The sequence below is a fragment of the Zea mays genome, chromosome 2, assembly GCF_902167145.1.
Source record: "Zea mays cultivar B73 chromosome 2, Zm-B73-REFERENCE-NAM-5.0, whole genome shotgun sequence".
Lineage (NCBI taxonomy): Eukaryota > Viridiplantae > Streptophyta > Magnoliopsida > Poales > Poaceae > Zea > Zea mays.
The window spans coordinates 32681635-32694856 of NC_050097.1; the positions used below are offsets into that span (position 1 = coordinate 32681635).

The window sequence follows — 13222 nt, forward strand, 5'->3', positions numbered from 1 at the left end:
CCTCTAGGTGCTCTCAACATGTATCAGCCAAACATAAGTAATGGTGGCAGGGAACTGTATATCTCCTTGTCTCCAACATATTATGAAGGGAAAAATAATTTTAGCAGATGAGAAATAAAAACATTACTTTAGTATAAGGAAATTTATTCTATCTAAAGCTACAACATATATAAGCAATGATAGTGATCAGCGTCTTTAGTAAAATTAAGGCTAGACATTTAGTCATGACTCCAACTATATGAAGCTATTAATGTCATTTCTTCTTATTGACTTCAAGGAAGCATAAGTACCAGAAAATAAATAAACCAAAGTGTAGTAGTAAAATAAATCCATGTCATTTTACAATCTTATATCCTTACAAAGTAGAAACAGAGAGCAAAAGAATAGATGGGAACTTCAGGTAATTAGGGCCTACACCCCATGCACCCCTCAGGGTAGCTATCATGGACACAACTTCACAAACCTAGTTATTCAGGAGAAGACTGAATTAATTACACAGTCTATGGATACAAGTTCAAATATGCTGGTTAATAATAGATTGATAAATATCATTTGTGATAAAAAGAACATACCAAGAAATCCTAGAAAGTAGGCAAAGGCCAGCCAACAATCAATAACCAAAATAATTGCACCAATAAACCCTACAACATGAGGGGTAAACGAAAAGGAATTAGATTGTGAAATGTGAATTCGACAAATATTAGCTACAGTAATGAACAACTATCTTCCTATGGCAATATTCAACACCATATATGATCTGCATAAGAAGTTAATAAGAAAATTACTGAACTAAGCTCATTGAACCAAATAAACACAAATAATCAAGTTGTTGATTACAAATATGAGAGAAGCATGATAGCTAACAAATAATATGAATCAGCTCGCCAAATAGCTTATACCAACCATCAACCATGTACAGATCGGACCACAAATTACAATGCATTATTCAATAGAAGCCACCTGCCGAAAGAACACCATGCTTCTTCTTCGTGTAGTCTTCCCTTCTCAAGGATGTAATCATCATGCACAATGACAAGAACCATTTTCTTAGACCTGCAGATGGTACCGTTGACTTAGTTGTAAATTTCTACAAAAACTAAGTAGGACTTAGTTATCATCATGCACATTGTTATGATCTGGATTAGATAGCACGTAGAAATGTAAATAAACAATTAGTGATACTTTACTAACTGCCGCTTCTGGATTAGATCTGGATTAGATAGCACATAGATCTGGCAGGAGGAAGATGGTAACAGAAAACAGATAGAGTAAGACAAAATAGAGGAAGGAAAAAGAAAATAGAAAAAAGATAAAGACATTTTACCCTTTTTTATGTATCATGAGAAGTTGTCTTACTAAACATCAGAGCTTTAACTCCACCGAAAGAAAAAAAATATTGTACGAACAAAGTAGAGATATACCAAATGATGGATGCAAGCAACAAGAATGAAATATATTGGTTGCCATGTGCAGGAGCAACAGACCGCTGTTTTTAGATGTCTTAATTGAAATACGTGAGCTGGTTTACCGCAATCATGGTTATGTACTTACATTTAGTAAAGTATCCGGTAATAGTCAATTAGCCCATTCACAACCAATGGTTAGAAATACTACTTGCTTTGGACATAAGCAGTCAAACTTCAAAATTTTGATCAATAACCCTTCATGCAAATACGTTGCAAACTCGAAAGAACACTTCTAGGTTTGTCTAAGAATGTACTTTCGTCACCTTATTAGGTTCTAAACACATACTATAGCACGAATTAACAATAAAAATATGCTTTGGAGATTGCGATGGTAACCAAGAGTCCAAGACAAATAAATTTGTGACAGTAGCTACATAGAATGCTACCAGACGAGTTAACAGGGTTGTCATTTAAGTCTGGCTTTATTGTATAATAATCTACAAGGGGAAAAGAGCAAAGAAAAAAAGAGTGGTGGACACTTTCAAACTAAATAAATTGGATGAAAGGAATGATGATTAAAAGTGGAGTTAAAAATTAAACGCCTCATTAGCTTTCATTAATAAACAATCTAACTTTTGAAATGTGAAACAAGTTAACCATAAAGATTATCAAACAACAACTAGTCAAACTGCAGCAGCGCACATATTTTTCATAGTAAGTTTGTCATGAAGTTCAGATGTCATTTAAAATTATAAATGATGGTCTGTGAAGTGAAGGAAAAACTTTGCATAAACTGAAGTTTTAGTTACCTCCTTTGTTTGACCAAGTGTGTGTGGGTTCTATCCATTGCCTGCTGGTCTTGTGTTGGATTCTAGACAATTTCATAAAAATAACAGTATCAGCAGCGGTCAAATTAATACCAAGCCCCCAGCTTTTGTGTTTGATAAGAAAACAAATATGTTATTCCTACTTTCAGACTGATAAGACCTGATAGCCGTTCCATTGGATGACCTTGCATCCCACTCCCAGCGCCTCAATCCTCGCCTGCTCATCCTTACTGTCAGACTGAAACAACCATGGGTCAATCGCATGACCGTCATCATGGTTCGCTCCAAGTAAAATAAAAGGCTCACCTTGTGATCAATCGATGACTCTATTGGCTCCTTTCCATGGTGGAGAACGACATCTGAATATCCGCAGTTGGTGACCACAACATGGGATGAGAACACTGGTGACAACCGCAGTTGAGCCCACATTCTCGGCGGCCACCGACCACAGCTCATGGCCGCCACGGATATGCTTGCTTGTCCTGACACCTCATCATCCAGCCTCTAGAAACACCTAGTGAACAGCTCGCCCCAGTGCCTCTTCATGTCAAATCCTTGCTGAGTAGCCTCAACTCTTGCCTCAAGAGTACCTGTAACCTCTCCCGATAGTAGTCGGCGTTGAGGCCCAAGTCGTCAAGGTCACGACGGCTGGTGTGCAAGCGCACCGGAGCGTCGATGAACCATGGGACCACGGCAGAGGCATCCTCCATCTCAGTGAGACAGCCGCTCGTGGATGCGCAGCCCCATACCGACCGTGGTCCATGAGGTTGATGCTCCTCTTGCCGTCCGCGGCGCCGGCAGTAGCAAGCTCCAGCTTCTCGAAGGAGGTCCCAGCGGCAACGAAGGAGGAGGACGATAGGGTCCTCAGAGGGAGCGGGACACGAGATCTGGGCTGATGGATGGGATGAGACCGCGTTGGGGAGCTGGATCCTACCGGTCCGAGCAGGCGGCGGCGGAGGCACGGCTCGTTCGCGGATGTGAAGCCAGGGGGAGAGAAGCTCAGCTGCCCAGCTATAGAGAGGAGAGGCAGAACACGCCTAATAGGTGTGCAGCGGCGGCAGCAGCATGGAAAGGAAAAAGGCGGTGGCATGGGAAGGAAGACGACGACGGTGTGGTGAGGAGCAGGCGGGGCCAGGCCGAGGGATCTGGCACGGTGGGGGAGGCTTGGATTGCGGCGACCGCCATGGATGGAAAGGTGCGGTGGGGAGGCGCGGATTGCGACTCTGGCATGGTCGGGGAGCAATTGAGAGCGGCTGTGGCGTGGTGGGAGCGCATCCGTGCGATGAGGAGCGGAGGGAGAGGATTGTGCGACAGAACATGGCGCACGATTGTGAACGCCTACATTGAAGCCTTATAGAGTAGTAGAGATTAAAACACAATACAATACAATAAACATGTCTAAAACATATATCTTGCTTTATTCATTGCACTAATCAAAACATTCAATAAATTAAATTGACCATTCAACTAGTCCTATGTCTTGAGCATTGAGCCAAGACACATTGTCTTCATTAAAATACGTGTCTTAAGTTTTTTTATATTTACCCCCTTAGACACACTCGAATACACAACTCAAGACACCCATTATACATGCCCTGGTGAAAAAAATACCATCCAACAATCTCTTTAATTGGATATGCAAATATAGACACATTCTATTATGGATTTCTTGCTAGCCAAATATGAAGAACGATGATAGCTCTCTAGACTGTGCACAACATGTAGAAAAACCGTTGGAAGAGTTAAAGATATAGAAAGAGATCTTTACTAAACCGGATCTCTAAATGGTAATTTAGAGAATATATTTTAGAAAGGCTCTTGGAGATGCTCTTAAGAACAACCCGATTTGCAGCCTTTTACGACAACGATGAACCGTTTGATGACTAGTTTCTCTCTTAATTTTACCAACATAAAAATTTTGAAATGGAAAAGACATGATGGTTTATCACAATTCTCACTAGCATAGAATAGACATGCAGCATGCAGATTCAAAGAATATATAAGATCTAACGTGGCTATGTTGGACAAAGTCATATACTCCTGCTTAACTGCTAGCAAAGAATAGAGCTACTCCATCCGTCTCTTTTTTAAGGGTGTGTAGGATTCCACTCCATGTTTTGCAGCTTTGGTTGCCAAAAGATCTAACCTTCAGAAACTCTGCCCCCTCCCCCCCCCCCCCCCCGAAAAACCTGGAGTTGAGGTGAACTCCACTATTTTGGTGGAGCAACAAAAGAAGTACTCCACAAAACTTGTTTTTAGATGTAAACATATAGTTCGAGGTTAATGAACCACCAATGCTACTCGTTATGAAGAAAATAGTGTTTCGTCTCTTTCTCTTTTTTTACTTCCATAGGCGCGCAAACGTGGCAGAGCGCCAGCAACTTGGCCATTTCCTCCCGCGCGATCTCATAGACGTCGATGCCTGGAAGGTATCATTGCAGCGCGCAGAAGCTGGCAATGTGCGGCCACGCCGCAGAGGCTAGGGTCGACGGCATATTGGCCTCCACCATGCCCCTGCCACTTCTCATCATGTTCTTGCTCGTGGACCGTCTCCTCCTTCTCCATCTCTCATGCTCCTGACTATGGAGTTGGTGGAGCAAAAATAATGGAGTAGAGCAGTCCTAAACACGCTCTTAATCGTCATTCTCACTTTTTGGAGGTATCAAACATTTGACAAATCACTACTACAAAAACGATTCTAGAGGATAGACCTTCTAAATATCAGACGTAGACGCAAATTCGACGTGTCTTCTAAAATGTGCAACGATCTACAAAGACAAGCAATTTTTTTAGAAGATGCCAAATGTCTACCTTCGAAAATGATCCCTATTCAGAGGTGAAACTTTTATGGGACCCGTATTTCCTAATGGACACGAAGTTCACATGGCTCATTAGTGTGAACACTTATGATTTTGAATCCATAGCCACTACTCTCACACTAGATGACACGGATTGTAAGTTGCTCCATCCACCGACCCTACATGAAGAAACTTTCAACACCTTTGTCCAGCTTTGCTACCTGCACTTGTGAAAACGGAGAAACACTAAAATCTTTAGGGGAGAATTGACTACGCTTCAACACACGTTGAACGAATGTAAGATGGACGACTTTGGGTACATCGAATGCGGCAAGACGGTCGGGTTATCGTCGAGAGCTGGTGCTCTATTCTTAGTTTACATCTCTAATCTCGCCTCACGAAGCCTTGAGCTAATGCTTCATAGTTCCTTTTCTTCTCCTTTCTCAAAATAATGTATCCCTGTTTGTAACCTTGTTGGGTCGACGCGGACTGTCTTTCGGGCCTCAATGCGATGCAAACTAGTTAGAGGATCATATCCCCCATTAGTAGTAAAAAACTCTCACACTAGATATTTCACAAACCGCTCTGTTCTCTCGTAAATGACTACTATGCAAGCAGTCCTTAGGTGAAAGCGTGCAAGCAAACCTTCTGATCCATTAGATTATGATCCAACTATAGATGCAACCATGGTTTGTTAGTTTTTTTATTAAACTATGCGAGCTGGTGTTGTAAGGATTTAAGTGTTAAATATGACATGCGTTTGGATGATGATCTAATGGATCAAGAGATTTGCTTGTACCCTTGCATCTAAGGACAACTTGCATACCAGTCATTGCCCTCTCACGTTAACTATTTCATAGAATGTGGTGTATGAGCTTGTGTAAGCGGTGAGTGCTCGTGACAGCCACCATGGGTGCTCGCAATGATTGGGTCTAGGGGTGGCAGTGGGCGCCCGTGATGGCGACTAGATCTTGCGGTAGCGGCTGGTGCTCATAGCAGCGACAACATGACCATGACGACCGAGGAGTGGTCCGATGCTCCGATCTGACGAGGAGGCTAGCCCGATCTGGCTGAGGAGCGACATGATTCAGTTAGTGGCATTGGAGGTGCAGCGAGCAGCGATGGTGGAGGCGTGACGAGAGACGATGGTAGCATGTTATGGGCTCCAAGGGTCCTATCAATGGGCTTGACAACATGCTCTTTCTTTTTCGTTTTTTATTTAATATACTTTTTGAGGCAAGCACTTGATTTCCTCAAAAAATAGTCATTTAGGTAGATTGGATATACTAACTTGTAATTTCCTATGGGGATTGGATGAGATTGAGGTAGAAATGAACTAATTTCTCCATCATTTCCCACCAATACCCATGGGAATCAAAGATCCAAACTAGTCATTATAGTGACTACTAGGGCTGAAACAGTAACAAAAAATCTCATAATCGAAGCTTCGTAACTGTATCTTTCCATAAATACAATATTGTTTTGAAAAATATTGTATTTAAAATTTGAATTCTAAATATCCATCAACATCATATTGTAGTCACCCATAAGTAAATTAATTATGAAATAGGGTCAATTTTGACGGATCGGCAATGGTCGTCTTCGCCAAATAAGGAAGAGAATCGTGCACTGTTCATTGTCCGGTGGTGCACCGGACTGTCCGGTGCGCCCACAGATAGAAGGCAACCAGAGCCTTCCAAATAGAACTACAACGGCTCCTAGCTGCCTTGGGGCTATACAAGGGACCCCTAGGCACATGGAACGATACACCAAACAGTCATTGAACATCCAACAACGGCGAGACATCGAATTCACGCCTTTGCTTTAGTAGATTGAGATTTGGGCACTTGTTTTCAGCTGTAACTCCGATGTGCTACCTTTGTGCTCTTCTCTCTCGTTTTGTGAGCGTGAGTTGCTGCAAGTTTGTCTCGTGTGTGTGGTTCTATTCCCTCCCTTACTCTTGTGATTTACTTGTGATCAATTGTGTAAGGGTGAGAGACTCCAAATTGTGGAGATTCCTCACAAAGGGAAAACTTGAGATAAGGAAGAAAATTGTGATACTTAAGTTTGATTTTTGGATCACTTGAGAGGGATTGAGTGCAATCCTTGACCGAAGGAGGTCACTACAACGTGGAGTAGGCATTGGCCGAAGCACGAGATAAAACCACTGTGTCACTTATGCATCTTTCTATCGTGATTATTTTATTTCATAGAGTTTTCATTTATTCACTTGCACTATTGTTCCTAAGTTCAATACATATTCTAAAGGAACAATCAAGCGAAGAGTTCTCTTCTCTCTATTCATATCACCTTGGTTTTAATCTCACTAACATTTATTATAAATCAAGTTTGTGTTGTTTAGACTTGATTTTTAAAGGATCACCTATTTGTCCCCTCTAGGTGCTCTCACTCTTAACTCTCCGTGTGTCAACTACGACCACCGAGAGGGCCTTTTCAGCTATGAAATTTGTGAAGACATGTCTTCGAAGCAAATGGGAGATGTCTATTTACGAGATTATTTGGTCGTTTATATTGAAAGGGACTTAGCAGCAACGATTAGTTCTGATGATATTATCAAGACCTATGATCTAGCTAATACATGTAGAGCTAAATTCAAATTATATGAGATGTGATTTTCTTTTGCTTGACATATATATTTATGTAATAGAGATTATATATATGCATTGTGATTAGTTCTCTTGCCATTTTTATATTGTATCTTTGCTGGTTGCCTTGTTTTGGTCGTTTGGGGGCAAGCCTGCCCCCTTTGTCCTCAGATACAAGCTTTGTCTTTGGTGGCTAGCCATGTTTGGCTAGTGAAGGAGCCAATTTTGAGAGTCAGTTAATGTCGGCGTTTCAACCCCGGGGGGTCCCTGGATCGACGAGTAAATTGTCGCTGCGTGTCCCAGCCCAGATGGGTCAGCGCGAGACGTAACACAAGGGGGAACAATAAGGGGAACCGCGGCTCGTGTTGTCCTGCGCCCAGGGCGGATGCGCTTGCAGTAGGGCGTTACAAGCGTTCGCGAGGGAGAGAGTGAGAGCCTGTCCGTCAGCCCGTTCTCCCGCGCGGCCACCTTTTCGTACGAGGGCCCTAGACCTTCCTTTTATATACGTAAGGAGAAGGCCCAGGTGTACAATGGGGAGTGTAGCAATGTGCTAACGTGTCTAGCAGAGAGGAGCCAGAGCCTTATGTACATGCCGACGTGGTTGTTGGAGAGGTGTTGGTGCCCTGTTCATGTGATGTTGTGGCCGTCGGAGGAGCGCTCAAACCCTCTAGAAGTACAGCTGTCGGGGCTGTCGGATCCTTGCTGACGTCTCCTTGCTTCCGTAGGGGGCTGAGAACCGCCATCGTCATGGAGCACGCGGGGTGCCATCATTACTTGTTTTACCGGGGCGAGCCAGATGGGACGCCGGTCTTGTTCCCCGTAGCCTGAGCTAGCTAGGGGTAGGGTAATGATGCGGCCCCCTGTGACGTGGTCGGTCCGAGCCCAAGGTCGGGCGAGGCGGTGACTCCTCCGAGGTCGAGGCTGAGTCCGAGCCCTGGGGTCGGGCGAGGCGGAGACTCCTCCGAGATCAAGGCTGAGTCCGAGCCCTGGGGTCGGGCGAGGCGGAGACCGTCGTCCGAGGTCGAGGTGAAGTCCGAGCCCTGGGGTCGGGCGAGGCGGAGACCGTCGTCCGAGGTCGACTGCGAAGTGACTGCGGTCACTTTGGCCTTGTCGACTGAGGAACGTGCGTCAGGATAAGGTGTCAGATGATCCTTGCATTGAATGCTCCTGCGATACGGTCGGTTGGCGAGGCGATCTGGCCAAGGTTGCTTCTCCGCGAAGCCTGCCCAAGCTGGGCCTCGGGCGAGTCGAAAGTGCGCCTGTTGCTTGAGGAGACCCTCGGGCGAGGCGTGAATCCACCTAGGTCTACTGTTCTTGCCCAAGGCTGGGCTCGGGCGAGGCGAGATCGTGTCCCTTGAGTGGGCGGAGCTTTGACCTGTATTGCACCCATCTGGCCTTTGCAGCTTTGTGCTGATGGTGGTTACCAGCCGAGTTTAGGAGTCTTGGGGGTACCCCTAATTATGGTCCCCGACAGTAGCCCCCGAGCCTCAAAGGGAGTGTTGATACTCGCTTGGAGGCTTTGTTGCACTTTTTTGCAAGGGGACCGGCCTTTCTCGGTTACACTTTGTTCCAGTGGGTGCGCGCAAGCGCACCCGCCAGGTGTAGCCCCCGAGGCCTCGGAGGAGTGGTTTGACTCCTCCGAGGTCTTAGTGCCTTTCGTGACGCCTCGGCCGTTCTGATTGTTCCCTCATGCGAACTAGTCGTAGCCCGGGTGCATAGTCAGGTTCCGAGTTCTCGGGCTAGTATGTTGACGCTGTCAATGGTTTGGCCGGAGCCGGGTTTGCGAGAGCAGCCCCCGAACCCCCGCACAGAGCGAGAGGACGGTCAAGGACCGACTCGGCTTTTATCATATGCCCCTTTGTCGCCTTTCCGCAAGGAGGAGGGGGGAAAGCGCCATGTTGCCCTCGGAGGGCGCCGAACATGATGTCTCCAGTGAGTTGCTAATGGGTGATCCGAGTGGATGCCCATGCCCCGTTCGATAAAGGCCGGCTAGTGGCCGAGAGGCGCACTCCAAAAGTACCTGCAGGTGATTTGCCGGACCCGGTCCCGTTTGATAGGGTCCGAGGGCTCGATGCCTCCCTCTGATGGGATTCCGTTACATAATCGCTCCTGCTAGTCTCGGAAATGTCCTAGGGTACCTCGGGAGCGTAGCCCGAGCCTCGGCCATGTATCGGATGTACCTAGAGTCATCCCTCGCTCTGCATGTTCTGAGGCGGCTGTCGAACCCTTCGGGGGGCCAGCCTTCGAACCCCTGATCAGTAGTGGGCGCGGAGCCTGAGTGGCCTGAGGCGGCTGTCAAACCCTTCCGAGGGGCCAGCCTTCGAACCTCTGATCAGTAGGAGGGCTCGGAGCCCGAGTGCTCTGAGGCGGCTGTCGAACCCTTCCGAGGGGCCAGCCTTCGAACCTCTGATCAGTAGGAGGGCTCGGGGCCCGCTTCCTTCGTGGAGAAGGATCGCTTTCGGAGTATCCCCTTTCCCGGTCCCTGTAGCAAGAGAGAGAAAGGGGAAGAGGAAAAGGATACGAAATTGAACGACGTGGCGCACCTTTTTTGACGCGATCATCATGGCGGAGGTGAAGTGTCGCCCGCTTCGCCAGCCAAAGGTGTCGCCTGCCCTGCCGCGGAGTTAATGCGACGGGACGAGTGGTTCGCGGGGCAGCCGTTGCGCGAGCCATTCGAGGAACGGAACACGGGCGCGTCGTCTTCACGCCGTGGGAGAGGGCTCTCTCGCTGTCCCGGGAGGGGACGTGAGCCTGCAGACGATTTGACTACTGCTTCCGCCCGCCTACCGCCGCCATTACTGCCGGCCCACTTTTGGCCATATCGGTCGTCACGCCTTCTCCCGTGGCTGACTGATCCGTGACCGATGCGCCTGGTTGGCACTGTTGGGCTATCCGCAGGGTCTCCTTGAGTCGCGGCACCGGTTCCGCAGTCGAGAGGCGCAGTATTGGCGCAAGGGGCGGTGCAGTTTTTCGCACGTAGTAACCGGCGCGCCGGTTACATGACGTGTGGGCCTGGGCCTTCATGCTGGACGCGTCGAAGTCGAAAGGGTGCGCCCCTATGGTGCAGTTGCATGCCGCCTGCATGGCGGTCCACCCTTTCACCCGTTGGTTTAGGTGAAGATGGAGGAGTGCTCGTAACCGCTGGGCGGTTGCACGCTCCGCGCGCGGCGGTTTGGCTTCTTCTGTCCTGGGCTAGCTCGCATGACGCGTGGGACCCAGCCCCCGTGTCGTAGGGGGAGGACCTTGGAGCGTGTTGGTGAAGACAGTCCACGACGCCTGAGGACGCAAGTGGGGAGAGTCGCCTTTAAAAAGGGGGCGACCCCCTTGGATGGCAGCCATGCCTTCGCACTCTCCTCATGCACCGCGCCCTTCCACCTTCCGAGCCCTAGGATGGGGAGCGCCCGCGTTGCTTTCGTCTTGCTGTTGTTGGAGGAGCGCAACTTCGCGGAAGTTGGTACCTTTCAGCCATCGCTCGGCTTCAAGGATTTTCATCAGGCAGCCCGGCTGCATCCCCTTACCAATGGTCACCCAAGACGGTGACCACTAGTTTGATGGTGGGGAGAAGCAAGCCAGGATGCAGCCTCTGCCCCGCCCTCAGCTTCAAGGATCTTCATCATCCTTGCTGGGGAGGAGGGCGAGGCGAGCCAGGGCCTGCCTTCGCGTGGGCTGGCGTCCCGCTTCTTCCTTCGGCTTCTGGGGTGGAAACCATCCTCCAGCTCTGCGGAGGAGGCGCCCTCCAGCCATGCCAGGGAAGGCGAACCGCTGCTGCCCAGCCAGGGTGCAGCATTCCGTCCTCTGTCCGGGCGACGGTGGCCAGCCGCACCAGGGGGTCTCACAACACGTCGTACGCTGCGAGGGCGGTACTCGTGTTCTGGGACAGTCCCATTCTCATTTTCGTGGCGAGGACAGGAGTGAGGAACTGCCGATGTGCTTTGGGGCGGCCGGCGCCCGCTGGTGCGGTGTTGGTGGGCAGGTGGACGCCGCCGCCGGTGCTGAGGTGGTGGCAGCTGGAGAAAGCTTCTCCGCCGACGAGACCGTCAGCGCCACCCGCGGACCGACCTCCGGCTCTTTGGCTTTAATGTCTGGTTCTCGTCCCTCGAGTGGGGACACGAACGAGAGCCTTCCGGTGGTAGCGTCCGCCCTGGTACCATCGCTGCTGCTGTAGAGGTCGCCGGCGAGTCACCCGGAGTTTGTCGTCCCACAGGCCCTCCAATGTGGGGGGTTGTTCGTACCTACGGGAGTGGAACTGGAGTTCCGTTTGTAATGGCACCTTGAGTGCCGGTGTCTGTTCATTGTGGCTGTCGGGGCCTGAACATCTGGGTATTTTTGGTGCAATACCGTGTTTCTTCCTCATTTCGGGCACCAGGACTCGCCTGTTGGCTAGCTGGACCGCTTAACCAAGTGTGAGTTGCTTTGTGCGGAAGGTGACGAGTGAGGTATCCGTATCCCGGAGGCGTAGGAGTCCCTCGGCTCGGTCGGCCTTGCCACCCCAGGCTTCTCTTGCTCAGTTAAAGAGAACCCTCGGCCGCTCTGCGATGAGCCGGAGCCGGAGGCAGCGGTGTGAGCGTGGACAGAGGCGGAGTTGGCTCGAAAAGAAGCTTCGTCGGCCGGAGCCTGGCCGGGTCGTCCACTGGCGGAACCAACCCTGGAGTCAGGCTGTCGAGGCCATGAGCCGGGCTGGCGTCCTCGGGGGACAGCTGGCTGAGGCTACGGAGCGGCCGGTCCAGCCTTCTACTCGGGCCAGGTTCCTGGAGGAGATCCCAGCGGCGATGGCTCAGGCGCAGTGTTGACATCTTCCTTCGAGGTGGAGATCCTCCGACCGTGTTGCTGTCCAAGGTCGGGTCGGATTCCGCCGAAGGTGGAGTCGATGCTGAGGGTGCTGCTGCTCCCCCTACTGATGTCTGAACCTGCAGGAACAGTTTATCTGTAGTGTGCGTATGTTTTTTGCGGCCGCCGAGGCCCAAACATATCATCGTCGTGTTATAGAGCTGCGTTTCTTTTCCCCTTGTTTCGAGTATCAGGACTTGTTCGTCGGTAGCAGAATCGTTTATCCGGGCGAGAGTTACTTTTTACCGAAGGCGATGAGAGAGGTATCCGTATCCCGGAGGCGTAGAAGTTCCTCGGCTCGGTCGGCCTTGCCACTTACGTGTGCTCTTACTCGTCTGCAGGATTCTGTTATCGATATAGTCGAGAAGGCACGAAAAATCGTTTCGGTAGAAAAGTTTTCGAGCGTTAAGACTTGTTCGGTCAGCGGAATCGCTTATCCGAGCGTGAGTTACTTATCGCAGAAGGCGATGAGTGAGGTATCTGTATCCCGGAGGCGTAGGAGTCCCTTGGCTCGGTCGGCCTTGCCGCTTACGTGTACTCCGTCGTTTTCAGGATCCCACTATCGAAGTAGTCGAAAAGCACGAAAGACGTTCTGACATAAAGACTTTTTCCAAGGAAAAATTTTGACGCAGAGGGGGTTCCCCCCTTCTAGCCCCCGAGGGAGGGTCGGGCTTTGCCGAGGCAAGGCTGACCCTTCCTTGATGGTTAGACTTTATTTGTGTGTGTAAAGAGAACGAGGTATATGAACGACTTGAAAA

General features: G+C 49.2%; 1 pseudogene; it reads right to left on the reverse strand.

Annotated features, from left to right (window-relative positions):
• Nucleotides 1-2378: 2378 nt before the first annotated feature.
• Nucleotides 2379-3323, reverse strand: LOC103646251 (protein phosphatase 2C 50-like; annotated as a pseudogene).
• Nucleotides 3324-13222: the final 9899 nt, after the last annotated feature.